Here is a 15,420-nt window from a genome sequence, read left to right on the forward strand (position 1 = left end):
AGCAGCTTGTATCGACGACTGGTGTGGGTCCGCAGGTGAAAGCGGAGTCGGAGGGCTCCGTTAAATCGTGTGGTGTAAACGCCGTCGCGGTGAATGATAATTTTGGCAGAGCTGAGGTGGGAAAGTCACATTTCGGTGTGGACCGATTGGTTTGAAACGCTTCAAGGGACGAAGAAAAAGCCAAAAGCGGCTGGCGTTTCCGGAGCGTGAAAGACATTAATCAAACAACTAAGTTGCTCTACTTCACTGTGGGAGAGGCATGTCCGCCGAGGAGTTCCGTGCAAGGGAGGAGGAAGCCTAAGGGCTATTTGACCAGATCTCTGCACCGGGATACGATGGTAACAAGCAGCCCCCAGCGAGCGCATCAACTAGTGAAGAAACAAATATTACAACATTGTATAAAGCATTAGAAAAGCAAAGACGTCTCGAAATAACGAAATGGTGGGAGCATTATTCGTTGTCCAAATATATAGCTGTTGGACGGGTCCCAAGAGGGCTGCGCATATTACTTGCGCCCAGTTTTGAAAACCCTAATCCTTTGATGCTCAAGGAATGGGGAGAAAAACATCTAGCTGCTTCCATGAATTCAGTTCGAATCCTAACGAAATATGCAGCTATAGACCGGGAAGAGATTCTGGCAACCATTGAAAAGATCCAAGAGGATATTAACAAAATCGCGGAAACTGAAACATCAAAAAAGCTAAAAGACACTATGTTGGAAAGACTGAAAAAACACGGGGATAAAATCAAAGTGAGGGAAATAAGTAAATTTGCTCGGGACCAAGCTGATTATGCCAATGGCCAAATTTTCACGTTTGCACGCAAATATAATAATATGAAACGACAACAATATATGGGTAAAGGCAGCAAACAACAAATGAAATGACAACAGCCACGGAAACTAATGCAAGTACAAGCAGGAGTGGCCAGGGCGGCACTGATACGCTGAGTACAATATCAACGGATTCTAATACCCTGTCAAATGCATCCAGTGTTTCAAGTATAGGGTCATACACCCAGCAACAACCGGAGACAATTTTCAATTTAGAGCAGGAGCTTGATTTTTTAGTTTCGGAAAGACTGTCAACACTCCGACCTCGACAAAAGAACTTAGTCGGAAACGCCGGAATTCAAGAAGACGTGAGAGACGACGGAAAAAAAAACAAAAAACCACAGCAAAAGAAGCCACAAGGTTGGCGGAAAAAGAAACAACAATAAATAATTCCATTGTTAACCTCTCTGATGTGGTCTTGACCAAGGCAGAAGAGCAACTACTGTCATTAGGCCTCAACTATTGTCCAGCGCAACCTTTCAAATATGCGCCAACCCGTGTTGACGTATTTTGTTACATTCGGAAACTCAAGCTCAAAAAATTCTTTACATTACAAAAATTGAAAACTGTCTCAAATTCTGGAACTTTGGCCACTGTCTCAGGGGCTCCTGAGATAATAGCAGCTGACGTCCCGTTATTTTTGGATTTACATGACTTAAACACGACTCCAAATTCGCAATTTGTCCAACAAGATAAGGAGATTTCGACTCAACAACGATTGAGCAAAATAAATTTGACTCAGAAAGGAGCAGGATTGACCCCATATAAAGGCAAGTCTGATTTTTTACCATTGATGGCTAGGGATGCTATTGACACTTTTCATGACTGTGTAATTTCGGAGGTGAAAACACTTTATAAAAAAGTTAATAAAAGCAAGAGACAAGAGTTCAATCAGCAACAAGCTAATTATTTTGCATTGATGAAAAAGCTAGATACTAATCCCAACATTGTGATAAAAACAGCGGATAAGGGTGGTAACTTAGTTTTGTGGCCAAAATCTGATTATATTGCAGAAGCTTACAGGCAGTTGCTTGACAGTGAATGTTACATCAAGTCTAGCAATAAGGAATATGGTCAAGCAAAGGACAATCTTTACAAGTTGCTTAACAAATGGAGAAGAGAAGGATTGATCTCAGGGGAGGAGTTCAAATTTTTGTACAAAGAATTCCCCACCCAACCCATCTTCTACCTTATACCTAAGATTCACAAGGGTATTTCACCATTAACTGGGAGACCAATTATCTCAGCTATCAACAGCATGGGGGAAAAAGTGGGACAGTATGTAGACTTTTTCCTGCAAGAACCTGTCAAATTACTTTCAAGTTATGTGAGAGACACTACTGACTTTTTAACGAAACTGGAAGTGGTGGAATGGCAGGATGATATGGTATTGATGACGCTAGATGTAGAGTCATTGTACACCAGCATAGCTCATACTGACGGTCTCAATGCTGTTAAATATTTTCTAAGCCGTAGACCTGCACATTTCTACGAACACAATAAGGCTATTTTAAGTCTAATTGAGTGGTGTCTATGCAATAACTTTTTTGCCTTTGAAAAGGATGTCTGGCGACAGTTGCGAGGCGTGGCGATGGGGGCCTGCTTCTCTCCCAGCTACGCGTGTTTACACGTGGGCTGGTGGGAGGAGCAGGTCCTCAATAAAACACACAAGACATGGGTGGATGAAAAAATTATCAAGTACCTTAGATACATCGATGATGTGTTTATCATATGGCAGGGGGAAATGGAGGAGGCTATGGCTTTTATCAATGATATCAATACTAATCATTTGAATCTCAAATTTACATCACATATGAGTAGGAAAGAGGTAGAGTTCCTAGACGTCAAGATATACATTGATGGTGCAAATAGAATACAAACTACATTATTCAGGAAACCTACCGCAGGGAACACCACCCTACACGCCTCCAGTCTTCATCCTAGGCACACCATCCATAGTATCCCTTATGGAGAGATCCTCAGACTTAAAAGGATCTGTAGCACAAATGAAGACTACACTGAATGTGTAAGGGATCTTGAAATCAGATTACGGGAAAGAGGCTACTCCAAGAAAACATTTGATCAAGCCCTAAACAAAGCAAACTTAAGACCTAGAGACAGTTTATTTTCATCTAATCTTGTCAGAGAAGAAGAAGTTTCTTCTAGTGATGAAGCCAACAACAAATCATGTCCCAGGTTCACTACAGCATTTAGTGATCAGGAGAACTCAATAAGGAAAATCATCACTAAGAATTGGCCAATTATAATGTCTGACTCGGTTTTGGGAGCTCTGTTGCCCCCCAAGCCCACAATAACTTTTCGTAGAGCACGCAACATGGGAGCCGTTTTGGACCGACCATGTCCGGAGCTTAAGCAAAAACCCAATTGGATGCAGACAATTGGTGGATTCCGCAAATGCTCTAGTTGCAGGGCCTGCAAATTTGGGATTAATAAGACACACTACTTCACCCCATTCAGTGAGACCGCAATTCCAATTGTAGGTCAATACACATGTAAGACTGAATATGCAGTTTATGTCCTGACGTGCACCTGTGGCTTAAACTACATTGGAAGTACTAGCAAACAGGTGCACGTCAGGATCCTCCAGCATCTACGGGCAATTTTGCATCATGACTCAAGTTATCCGGTTGCACGCCATTTTGAGTCAATACACAACAGAGATGTAAATTGTTTATCGTACTATGTTGTGGCAGCTATACCTAAATTGAGAAGAGGAGGTGACAGGAATCTGAAACTGAGGCAGCTTGAATCCAATATGATATTGGAGTTTGATAGTAAAAGCCCGAATGGCCTTAACAACACACAGGATTTGCATACTTTTCTTTAATAATCCTCATGTATTAATATATTGATACTATCCGGTTTGAGTATATACCACTAATCACTATTCTTTCCTCCAGGTAGTCAAGTTCCTTGATGCCTGGAGGTTATTTTGGCCTATTGATTATGTTCAATCAGTTTCCTTATACATTACTATATATTTTTGATTCCGTCTAGTGAGGGTCCCTGTTAGTCGGAATATATGTAATTCTCTTGATCTATTCTCCTTTATTAGTAAATATATGTAATTTATTACCTATATTTACTGTGATATATTTTTCCATTTTTCTACAAACTTTTTTATACACTGGGTGTTTTTATGAATTTTAATAATACCTGCTTGTACTTGGAAATGCTTCTTATCAAACATATTATATGGAACAAAATGTGGTGGTCAACCCAATTGTTGATATTATGTGATTGAAGTATCATATGTACGAGTAGGTTTCAGACTGCACTCAAGCACTTTTTCCCCTTTTTCCCCCTTCCTCCTTGACAAAATAGTGGTCACAATAATTTTCTTGCACTTTCATGGACATGCACTGTTTGCACTTTTTGAAATTAATGAAAAATATCTAAAATGTTGCCCATATGTTATTGAAATGTTTTAAAGTCCCGTTTATGAGATGTGGACATACATTGTAAGTAATGAAGAGGGATTGCTTATAATGGCTTTATCCTCTTTTCTTTTGCCCCCTTCTAGATACAAAATGTTGGATGGATTTATCCAGAAACCACAAAAATGGATTGAGATTTCCATGTGATTTTATATGTATTTATACGGAGATTCAGACATTTGAGATATAAATCTGTCTTTCATGTTTATGGTCACATGATGCAGGGAGGGGTGGCTATACTTGGGAGAATTGGGCACTATAAAAACAGAAAATGTACAAACAAAATGTTGCATGTGAACAAGGGCTCAGGGAGCCCGAAACGCGTAATGCACTCTCTCACGGTGATGAGCAAATAAAAAAGAAGAATTCAGCATTTGGTCCTGTGGTCTGTCTCCTGCGCTTTCAAAGGAGTTTTCTGTGATATATATATATATATATATATATATATATATATATATATATATATATATATATATATATATATATATATATATATATATATATATATATATATATATATATATATATATATATATATATATATATATATATATATATATATATATATATATATCCCAAACCAAAACACCCTCCAGATTTGCCGAAGGAAGGAGCCACAAACAGGGACTGGTGCGAGGTTCTTTATTTGTAAGCAGATACAGCGTGATGCATTTCGGCGTGAGCCTTCCTCAGACGCCTCTGCCCAACTGAAAGTCTGTGCGTCCAGCTGATGTGAGTCTCTGCAGCACTCTTAATTCATGAGTGCACGCCCCCCCAAAACCATGTGGTCGTTAGTTGCAGTGTAGAACTACTGGCACTGCAAATCCCAGCGTGCTCCAGAACTGGGTTTGTGTAACGTGGGGAAAGCGAGGAAAAATCCTTGTGTATATATATATATAACACGCACAATGCACTTTGGGAGCAGTAGTTTATCATTGCAGTCACGTGGTGCACCGTGTTAAATCAGGCTCGAGCGCACCTGGGCGCTTGTGAGCCAGTCTGTGAGCAAGGCATGATGCAGAAACGTTAGAAGCATGGAAGCAGGCGCTTTTGAGACTTTGGAAATAAAGCCAGTTTCTACTGTATTGGGCCTCACCCTGTTTGTTTTGCCAGGAAGGTGATGGTGGGCTGCCCTGTGCCCATGTTTATGAGGCCACCCCGCAGGGCCAGAAGCTCTGGTAACAGAGGAATGCATCTGATGCTTTTTTGTTTTACTATATATATATATATATACATACACACACACACACACATACACACACATATATATACATATATAGTCCTGAGAGCTCATTTGACTATACCACCACAAGAGCTGATGTCTTTTTATATATTCGGAAATTAAAACTTAAGAAATTCTATGCAATCAAATCTAAAGCCAACTTGAATTCATCTACAACCACTGGGGTGGCCAATGCAATTGATGCACCCCCATTGGTTCCGGCAAGCGACGCCAGAACTCTCATAACGCTTTGCAATTTGAACAGCGGAGCAGCCCCATCAATATCCAACATGGATGTTTCCGATACACAGAGTGAGTTGCGAGCGATCGATATTCCACAAAAGGGTGCCAGTGAGAGCCCCTTCAAACCGAAAAGTAAATTTGTCCCCGTCATGCCAAAGGACGCGGTGGACATTTACCATGATTGCATCATCGAGGATTTGAAAAAACTCAATAAACAAATCCATACTAAGAAAGATATGTCCAGTTTTCAATCCAAGCAATACAACAACTTAATGGCCAAATTGTCCAAAAATCAAGAGGTCATCGTGAATTCTTCCGATAAAGGAGGCAACATTGTTTTACGGCAAAAAGACCAATACATTACCGAAGCCAAACGACAATTAGAAAACGCCAATTGTTATGTAAGGAGTAACGGCGTTCAGTACAAGCACGCTAAAGACAATATTAAAAAGCAGCTGTTATCGTATAAAAGAAATAATCTGATTACAGCTACTGAATGTGCTTTTATGTTGGTGGAACATCCGGTCATGCCACATATGTATCTAATTCCCAAGGTGCACAAAATGCAAAATCCAACACCGGGGAGACCCATTATCTCGGCGATCAGAAGTATGGGTGAGAACATTTCACGTTATATTGACTTTTATTTACAGGAGCATGTCCAATCGCTGCCAAGTTATATCAAAGACACGGGGGACTTTTTGTCTAAGTTAGAATCAATACAATGGCAAGAGAACTGGTGCATCATTACTTTAGACATTGAGTCTTTGTACACCTGTATCGAACACACGCAAGGCATTGAAGGGATTAGACATTTTTTGGGACATAAATCCTGTGCGTACTACAGTCATAATAAAATGATATGTGACCTGTTACAATGGTGCCTTGATAACAATTATTTTCTATTTGGAAAAGACATTTGGAGACAAATACGCGGTGTTGCCATGGGATCCTGCTTCTCCCCCAGCTACGCGTGCTTGCACGTGGGGCTGTGGGAGGAGCGGGAACTAATAGGCATTCCTGGTTTTGATCGCATTAAGCATTGGATGCGTTTCATCGATGATGTTTTTTGTATATGGGAGGGTGATGTGAATAGTGCACAAATATTTGTTAATGCACTCAACACCAATCATTTCAATCTATTTTTTACATCTAATATCAGTACTACATCGGCTGAATTTCTTGATGTTTGTATTAATATCATTGGTACTGTGATTGGCACATCCCTACACAGGAAACCCACTGCTGGTAATAGTATATTACATGCCAGCAGTGGTCACCCAAAGCATGTCATAATGAGTATTCCTCTTGGGGAACTGTTGCGTTTAAAAAGAATTTGCAACACACAAGAAAAGTTTGAGGAAGGTGCCGTTATGATGTTAGCTAGACTTCAGGCAAGGGGATACAGCAAAGGCTGTTTATCCAATGCACTACAAAAGAGTAGAGAAAAATCAAGAGTCTCCTTGCTGACACCCAAACCCCCTGACAATGATGCGAACGCTGACACGATCCGGTTAATAACCACATACAGCAGACAACACCGCAAAATCAAATCCATAATGAACAAACACTGGGCAGTCTTAAAAACTGATGGTGTTTTATGTGATATGACTCCAGATAGACCTGTGATTACATTCAGGCGCGCATTCAGTATGCACAGCAAGCTGGTTAAATCCAGCCCTGAATTACCTTTCGTCAAACAATGGTTTGGAGGCAAAGGGTTCCACAAATGTTCCTCATGCCGAGCATGTAAATTTGGGCAGAACATCACCCATTACCGCACTCCATTCTCTGATATTGAAATACCAATTCGTGGCAATTACAATTGCCGAACGGAGTTTGCGGTTTATGTCCTAACGTGCACCTGCGGTCTGCGCTATGTGGGCAGTACCGGTGCTCAGGTGCATGTTAGGATACTGCAGCACCTTCGTGCTATTGTTAACCACGATGGTGCTTACCCGGTGGCGCGTCATTTTAACAGCAGACACGACAGGGACCTGTCGTGTCTTACATATTATGTCATCGATGCTGTTGCTCCACTCAGACGCGGTGGCGACCGCGACAAACTATTACGCCGATTGGAAACACTGTACATTATCAAGCTCGACAGCAAACAACCAAATGGGTTGAATGCGACAGAGGACATGCATAATTTTTTGTAGGAACACTGATCAAACGCACACACTCTGCACTTAATATATACAGTATACTTCACGGTTCAGCTGTTATGTCACCGCAGTTAAGAGTGTTGAATTACATACGTCTTGAACTCTATGTAATTTACAGTAATGCACCGATTTTAGGTGATCTGCAGTCCGATTTTTGTTTCTGAATTGGCTGTTCAGGTTTCTGAACAAGGCAGTCTTTTAAATAATCATTGGTTCTAAAGAAACTTCTTTAGGTGGTTCATTTGCACTGTGAATATACTTGAGCACTTTTTTTTCACGCTTTGTACATATACATTTTTGTAAATAGTCCTTAATATTTATGCGACATAAAGTTTATAATGTATAAATTTTAAATAAGTATATAGGACTGTAGCTCAACATCACAGTTATACACTGAGGTGCTTCTTGGTGACATATCCTCCTTTTTTCACAAGGTCTGCTAAGCTCTGTATCAATTTTTAACGGTACTGTGATTAATTTCAACACAAAAACCTTTTCATAATGCTTTGTGTACATATTTTGCGAATGTTCCAGTTTTCATTACAAATTGATTTAGTAGTGAACTATGCATTTAAGCATATCATTTCAATAATCTTTTTATGAACATTCTCATATGCATTCATGCAGTTAAGATATGTAAATTTTCAAAGTATTTGCACAATAATATATATAAATTTTTAATCATCATGATGAAGTTTATATTAGGCATTATTTTATGCAATGTGGTTTTAAATGTGTTTAAATGCAATTATATATCACAATGTTAAACATGTACTGTGGTTTTAAATTGTTCAAACCAGGCTGTAGGCTGAACCTTGTGATGCACGTGTGGTAGGTGTGGCCCGCAGGTGGGGTCAGAACCGCAAACATAAAAGAAATCCCTAAACAAGAATGTGGTGTGTGAACAAGAGTACGCTAGTACTCGAAACGTTACATTTTTGAAAGGCACGTGAATAAACAACAACTTGCCTGGATAACGTGGGGTCTGCCTCTTCTTTCGCCGCTTGTGTGTGGAGGTTTGAAGATTACGTGATATATATATACATATATACATAACAGGCAACCATGTAATATGGTCCAATATTGCCATTGAGGAGTTTTGATGCCATGATAAACCAGAAGGCTGAAGGCAAAGGAATTCACTAGCACCCCAAGATAGGAATACTGATTGATATTATACGTTACCCGATATGTATTTTATTTAATTTTATATGTTAATTTTGAGATAGGTTTCTTTAAAATGCTGTATTCTTCAAAGAGCAGCTAACAGTGTGCACTGACTGGAATTAGTATGTTTCGGTTTGGTTTATCGTTCTTGAATAATTTGCTGATAAATCAATAAGCAATATTGAGGGTCAGTGAATTTATGTGGTTCAGAGGCTGCAGCATGTACTGTATAATTAAGGATTAGTGTTTTTGCCACTTAATTTCAACATTTTCAGATTTCGCCTACAATGTTTTTTCTAGCCCAAATGGATTAAATTAATATTGCCAGAGAATATACTAGATAATCATTTTTGCCACATAATTTAGATAGCCTTGCCACATAATTTGGTCTGCCATGCTGCATAACCCCAGTTAAAACTCTACCGAGTGGTTCAGGGGCTGTCATTATGAAGATAAAATCCCTATTTCAGAGGCAACCATGAAATATATCCCATATATCCCATATTTCAGTTTCCTGTGATATATGGGTTTTTACACCAGTACATTTTGTGCAATAAAAGTTCCAACACACTATATACTATATATATATATGTATATATATATATATGTATATATATATATATATATATATATATACATATATATATATATACATACACACACACACACACACACACACACATATATATATATATATTCACTGAAAAAACCATAGGTTATAGACCATATATAGTTAGGAATTAGCATTTAAAAAACCTTATTTTACTCACACAAAACCATTGAAATTCCATATATAGTTAGTTGCACTAACTATATATCGCGCACCCGCAATCCACTGCTGATCATGTCACATATTACACCATTCATGACATGGTCAGTGACATCACTGATGACATCACTGATGACATCTCAAATGACATCACTGATGACATCACTGATGACAACATCCAGTGACTGTATGTTTCTGTAAAGTTAAAATATGTCTTACATATTGAAGAATGAGTGGATGTATAAGTGTCTGGATGAAGGATTTAGTAGGTGCGTGACTGACTGTATGAGTGAGTGATTAAATGTGTCTCACTGAATGCATGGGTTAGTGACTAAACTGTCTTAATTTGTGCATCATTATGTCTGTTGTTCTGTAAACTGCTGCATGTGTTGATCATTAGCTATACGAGAGGCTATATGTGTTATTAATTGGTTGCCCAAGTATTTCTATGGGAGATTGAGTTTGTGTGGGGGTGGCTGGAAGGTGTGTGACTCTATGCATAGATGTGTGAGCAGTTTATTCACTAGGTGTATGAGTTCAAGAGTGCATGTGGAAACAGCTACATGGGCAGTTGACTGTGTGCATGAGTGTATTGATGAGTGAATGGATATCTCAATGCTACATGTCATAGTAAGTACATATGTAAAACACAGTACATGTGAGAGTTGGCATATATAAATAACTGTGCATGAGAGCCACTGAATGAGTGAGTGGTTGTATCGATCATTGTGAACTTGTATCAGGGATTGTATAAGAGAGTAAATATGTGTTAGTATATGTTTCAATAAGTAAGGTGTGTTTAACTGTATAGTTGAAGAAATGGAGGTGAGATTGTTTCTTTGCATGACTGACTGGGTGTGTGAGTAACTCCATGGATGAGTGGCAGTGTGTGAGTGTCTGTATACACTGAGTGTATCTAAGGTTATATTAGAGTCTGAAGAGGTTTATCGTATTAGCACAAGAATGATGTCAAATGAGATGTCATCAGTGATGTCATCAGTGATGTCATTTGAGATGTCATCAGTGATGTCATCAGTGATGTCACTGACCATGTCATGAATGATGTAATATGTGACATGATCAGCAGTGGATTGCGGGTGCGCGATATATAGTTAGTGCAACTAACTATATATGGAATTTCAATGGTTTTGTGTGAGTAAAATAAGGTTTTTTAAATGCTAATTCCTAACTATATATGGTCTATAACCTATGGTTTTTTCAGTGAATTTTCAAGGTTTTGTAAATGCTAATTCCTAACTATATATGGTCTATAACCTATGGTTTTTTCAGTGAATTTCAATGTTTTTTTAATAGCAAATATCATAAGCTGTCGAATGTCAAGTACGTGGTAAGTGAAAACATTTTCGTGTTTATGCACACTGATCTGCTTTGAATGGTGCCCCCCCCCCTCATTTCTATTAGGAGTACTCTCTCTTTGCAGATAGTGAAAGGTAGTTAACGCAGGCGTTTGCCCCCGTTGTAATCCGTCGTGCCTGCTTCTCTCTCCATTTGATTGATTGTTTTCCAAGTATTTACTGTTTTAGAATTAGTTCTCTTTGGTTCATTCTCTATTTACAAACAAACACAGAGTCGCAATACTCTGTTTAGTCTTTGCAGATAACGAAAAATCGTGTAAAAAAAAAGAAAAGGAATCGAGCAAAATCAGTAGGCCACTAATGGGATCTCTTTTTGACCTCGCTAAAATAGAAACATTAGGAACAACCCCTCATGACAAATACAAAACTAGTGAGATGAACTGAACTCCACACAATGATGGCTGCAAAACAGCTCGGCTCCGCCACCCACCCCGCCCAAAATAACGATAAAGAACGGCTGCCATGATTGGTTGCGGAATGACCACGACGGAGCTACGAAATGGTGCTGCTCTCATGCTAACCCCAGCTTCAGTCTGAAACATCCAGAAACACTGTAGACTACCAATTCGATCAGTTCCGGTAGCGCCCCAATGTAACCCGGTAGAGAAGAACTAGCCCTCCCCTCTTTGACTGATGGTTCTTGTTGCCTGTCCCTTCTGTTGTCATTTAACAGAACTATTTAGCCTGCTAAAAGGGGTTGTGTTCCGACCGCTGGTTGGTGGAGACATTTTGACTATATTCTGTACCTGCGTTGTCGCGTAATGCGTCATATGACGCGCCGCGTTAGCGCATCCGGAAGTCATCCGGGGCGCGCAGCGCGTAACGTAAGCATAACAAGTCATGTGACTTGTTAATAAAACTTTTCATTGGTTCATTTTACTTTTCTTATTGTAATGATGAAAGGCTTGGTCATATGACCTAAAAATTACGCTTTTCATTACTTCCGAACATTATTTTTTCTTAAATATATGTTATAATGTTCCAGGCTAATGTACTTTCCCGGAAATTTTACAACTGTCCTGCAAGTAAAATATATTCTTTTTTCGAGAAAAAGAGCGTTTCTTCGTCCCATGACGGAGCCGTTGAGCAAAAGAGGGTCGACCTGCTGTCTTAGTCGCCGATACGCCTGAATATGAGATTCTTATCGATCACTTTATGTTGCAGGAATAGAAAACACAACAGCCCTTGACCATTTATCTTTACTGCGTTCCTTCGTATTATACCTTTTACCCTTCATGTAATTGGTCTGCTTTATTTCACTTGCCTTTTAATGATTCTAAAACAGTCACTATTATTAAAAACTTTACCAATGTATATACTACTACCATGTTTTCTTTTAAAAACCTTTATTGTGAAAATGTCATTATACAAATACGAGCCTATAACCACGTGGGCCTGCCACAGAGCAAACTGTAATCGTATATGATGAATAGACATTTACACTGTAGAGGAACGTAACGGGCGGGCCATTAGGTTGCAAGAACTAAGGTGTCTAACAGTTACGGAATCGGTGGACGTACATTTTATAATTAAAATACGACAGGGCCAGTTACAATAAAATTATCTAGATATACATTTGCGGGCAAGTACCATGGGTGACGTTAATTCGAACTTTCAACAGTACAGTAATCAATAACACATCAGAACTTAATATCAATAGGGATGTCGAAATAGTCAATCAATTCTCGTCCCCGCCCGCCATGTGCTTCAAAACTGCATACGTATCTCGTGATTTCAAGGTTCTGCAACCAGTACACAACAAGGAGTTACGAGTCCCATTTATTCCGGCGCCATTTTGGGCGAGGACGGGCAGGTCCAGGATATAGTCAAAATGTCTCTACCAACCATCGACTATGATGATGTTCATATGCTGTATTTATTAGAGTAACACTCATCTGTCCACATGAAATTAATTTGCCACAATCTAAACATGTCATTTTAATCTTTCCAAAGTTCTTCTAAATATTTGGGACCGTTTCCCTTGCCTCTGAAGCTCTCAGTGCCACTTCTTTGATGAATGTACTAGCAGGTCAGGGGTTCTCCTCCAAATCTCTCTTTTATGCAGCACTATAATTAATTGGTGCCACCTCTCCATATGACGATGCATGGTATAGTTACCACAACTATATTTTTTTTCGGTTCCTCTGGAGAGTTCATCGTGGCAGATGAAGCGTGTAACGTACCGGGCATTTACCTTTTTTTGCATGTACAGGAAAGGAAAAAAAAATCGAGCGTCCGAGTTCTAAGGTGTCCCAGGGCCATTTTAGTGGACCAGGCCCAAATCCAAAGAACAGGCCGCCATTTTGAGAGTCCTCTTGCAGCCGCCTGTCGCTGTAGCATCAAGAGCAGCCGAAACTCAGCTGAATGGCAACTGAAACGGTAAAGGGGCGCCCCACTACAGCAGACGAGCCTCCACCTAGGAAGGCCCATTCACGCCGGCTCCCCCCCCTTCGGGCACCCCACGCCGTTATTCGGAGCAGTATTGTAGGATGGCCACACCAGTGCGGCAACTTGCTAGACATCACCTCGGTGGTAACCGAATCTCAACGCCTTGTGGTGTCTTCTATTCAAAAAACATTGTTATGCTGCCTTCGACCTATTCGCCGCAAGTGCGCACACAACTCAACTGCATAGCTTGCTAGACACCACCTCGGTGCCATCCGGATCTTGGAATGTCAGCACCTTTTGGTGTCTTCTCTTCAGAAAATATTGTTGCGCTGCCTTTGGCCCCATTCGCACATCAGTCCGCTACTGACGCCATCTCACAGGCTAATGGGGCGCCCCACGCCGACTTTCAGCATTGTAGAATGACCACACCAGTACAGCAACTTGCTAGACATCACCTCGGTGCCATCCGGATCTCGGCGCCCCACTGCAGATGAAGTGCCTCTCAACTATGAAACCACCACGGTGACATCCGGATCTTGGCGCGTTGTGCTGCCTTCGGCCTATTCGCACATCGGTCCGCTACTGACGCCATCTCACAGGCTAATGGGGCGACCCACGCCGAGTTTCAGCATTGTAGGATGACCACACCAGTACAGCAACTTGCTAGACATCACCTCGGTGCCATCCGAATCTTGGCATCTCAACGCCTAGTGGTATCTTCCATACAAAAAATATTGTTACGCTGCCTTTGGCCCCATTCGCACATCAGTCCGCAACTTAGACATCACCTCGGTGCCATCCGGATCTTGGCATCTCCGCGCCTTGTGGTGTCAGTCAGAAAATATTGTTGCGCTGCCTTTGGCCCCATTCGCACATCGGTCCGCTACTGACGCCATCTCACAGGCCAACGGAGCGCCCCACGCCGACTTTCAACATTGTAGGATGGCCACAGAAGTGCGACAACTTACTAGACACCACCTCGGTGCCATCCGGATCTTGGCGCGTTGTGCTGCCTTCGGCCTATTCGCACATCGGTCCGCTACTGACGCCATCTCACAGGCCAACGGGGCGCCCCACGCCGACTTTCAGCATTGTTGGATGGCCACACCAGTGCGGCAACTTACTAGACACCACCTCGGTGCCATCCGGATCTTGGCGCGTTGTGCTGCCTTCGGCCTATTCGCACATCGGTCCGCTACTGACGCAAACTCACAGGCCAACGGGGCGCCCCACGCCGACTTTCAGCATTGTAGGATGGCCACACCAGTGCTGCAACTTGCTGGACACCACCTCGGTGCCATCCGGATCTTGGCGCGTTGTATTGCCTTCGGCCTATTCGCACATCGGTCCGCTACTGACGCCGCCTCACGTGCCAACGTATTTTCTCCGCATTTTATACCCTATGCCGCATAACAGGTCATGTGACTTGTTTATAAAACTTTTCATTGGTTCATTTTACTTTTGGTTTCCTAATGATGGAAGGCTTGATCATATGACCTAAAAACAACACTTTTCATTGGATGAAAACTTTTTTTTTTTTTCCAAACGATGAAAGCCCCACCTTGTTTCTGGATGTTTCAGACTAAACTGGCGTCAGCATGAGAGCACCACCATCTCGTAGCTCCGTCGTGGTCATTCCGCGAGCAATCATGGCAGCCGCTCCCCACCAGAAGCCTGCAGGAGTCGGGGCCCCCAAAACTTTTGATGAATTCTCAAGGCGGAGGGTACGCTTTCGAGAATGGGGTCCAAGACCTAGCAGACAAGCGTCCGATTTCCAAGGTGTCCCAGGGCCATTTC

This window comes from Lissotriton helveticus, chromosome 4_1, assembly GCF_964261635.1.
Source record: "Lissotriton helveticus chromosome 4_1, aLisHel1.1, whole genome shotgun sequence".
Classification (NCBI taxonomy): domain Eukaryota; kingdom Metazoa; phylum Chordata; class Amphibia; order Caudata; family Salamandridae; genus Lissotriton; species Lissotriton helveticus.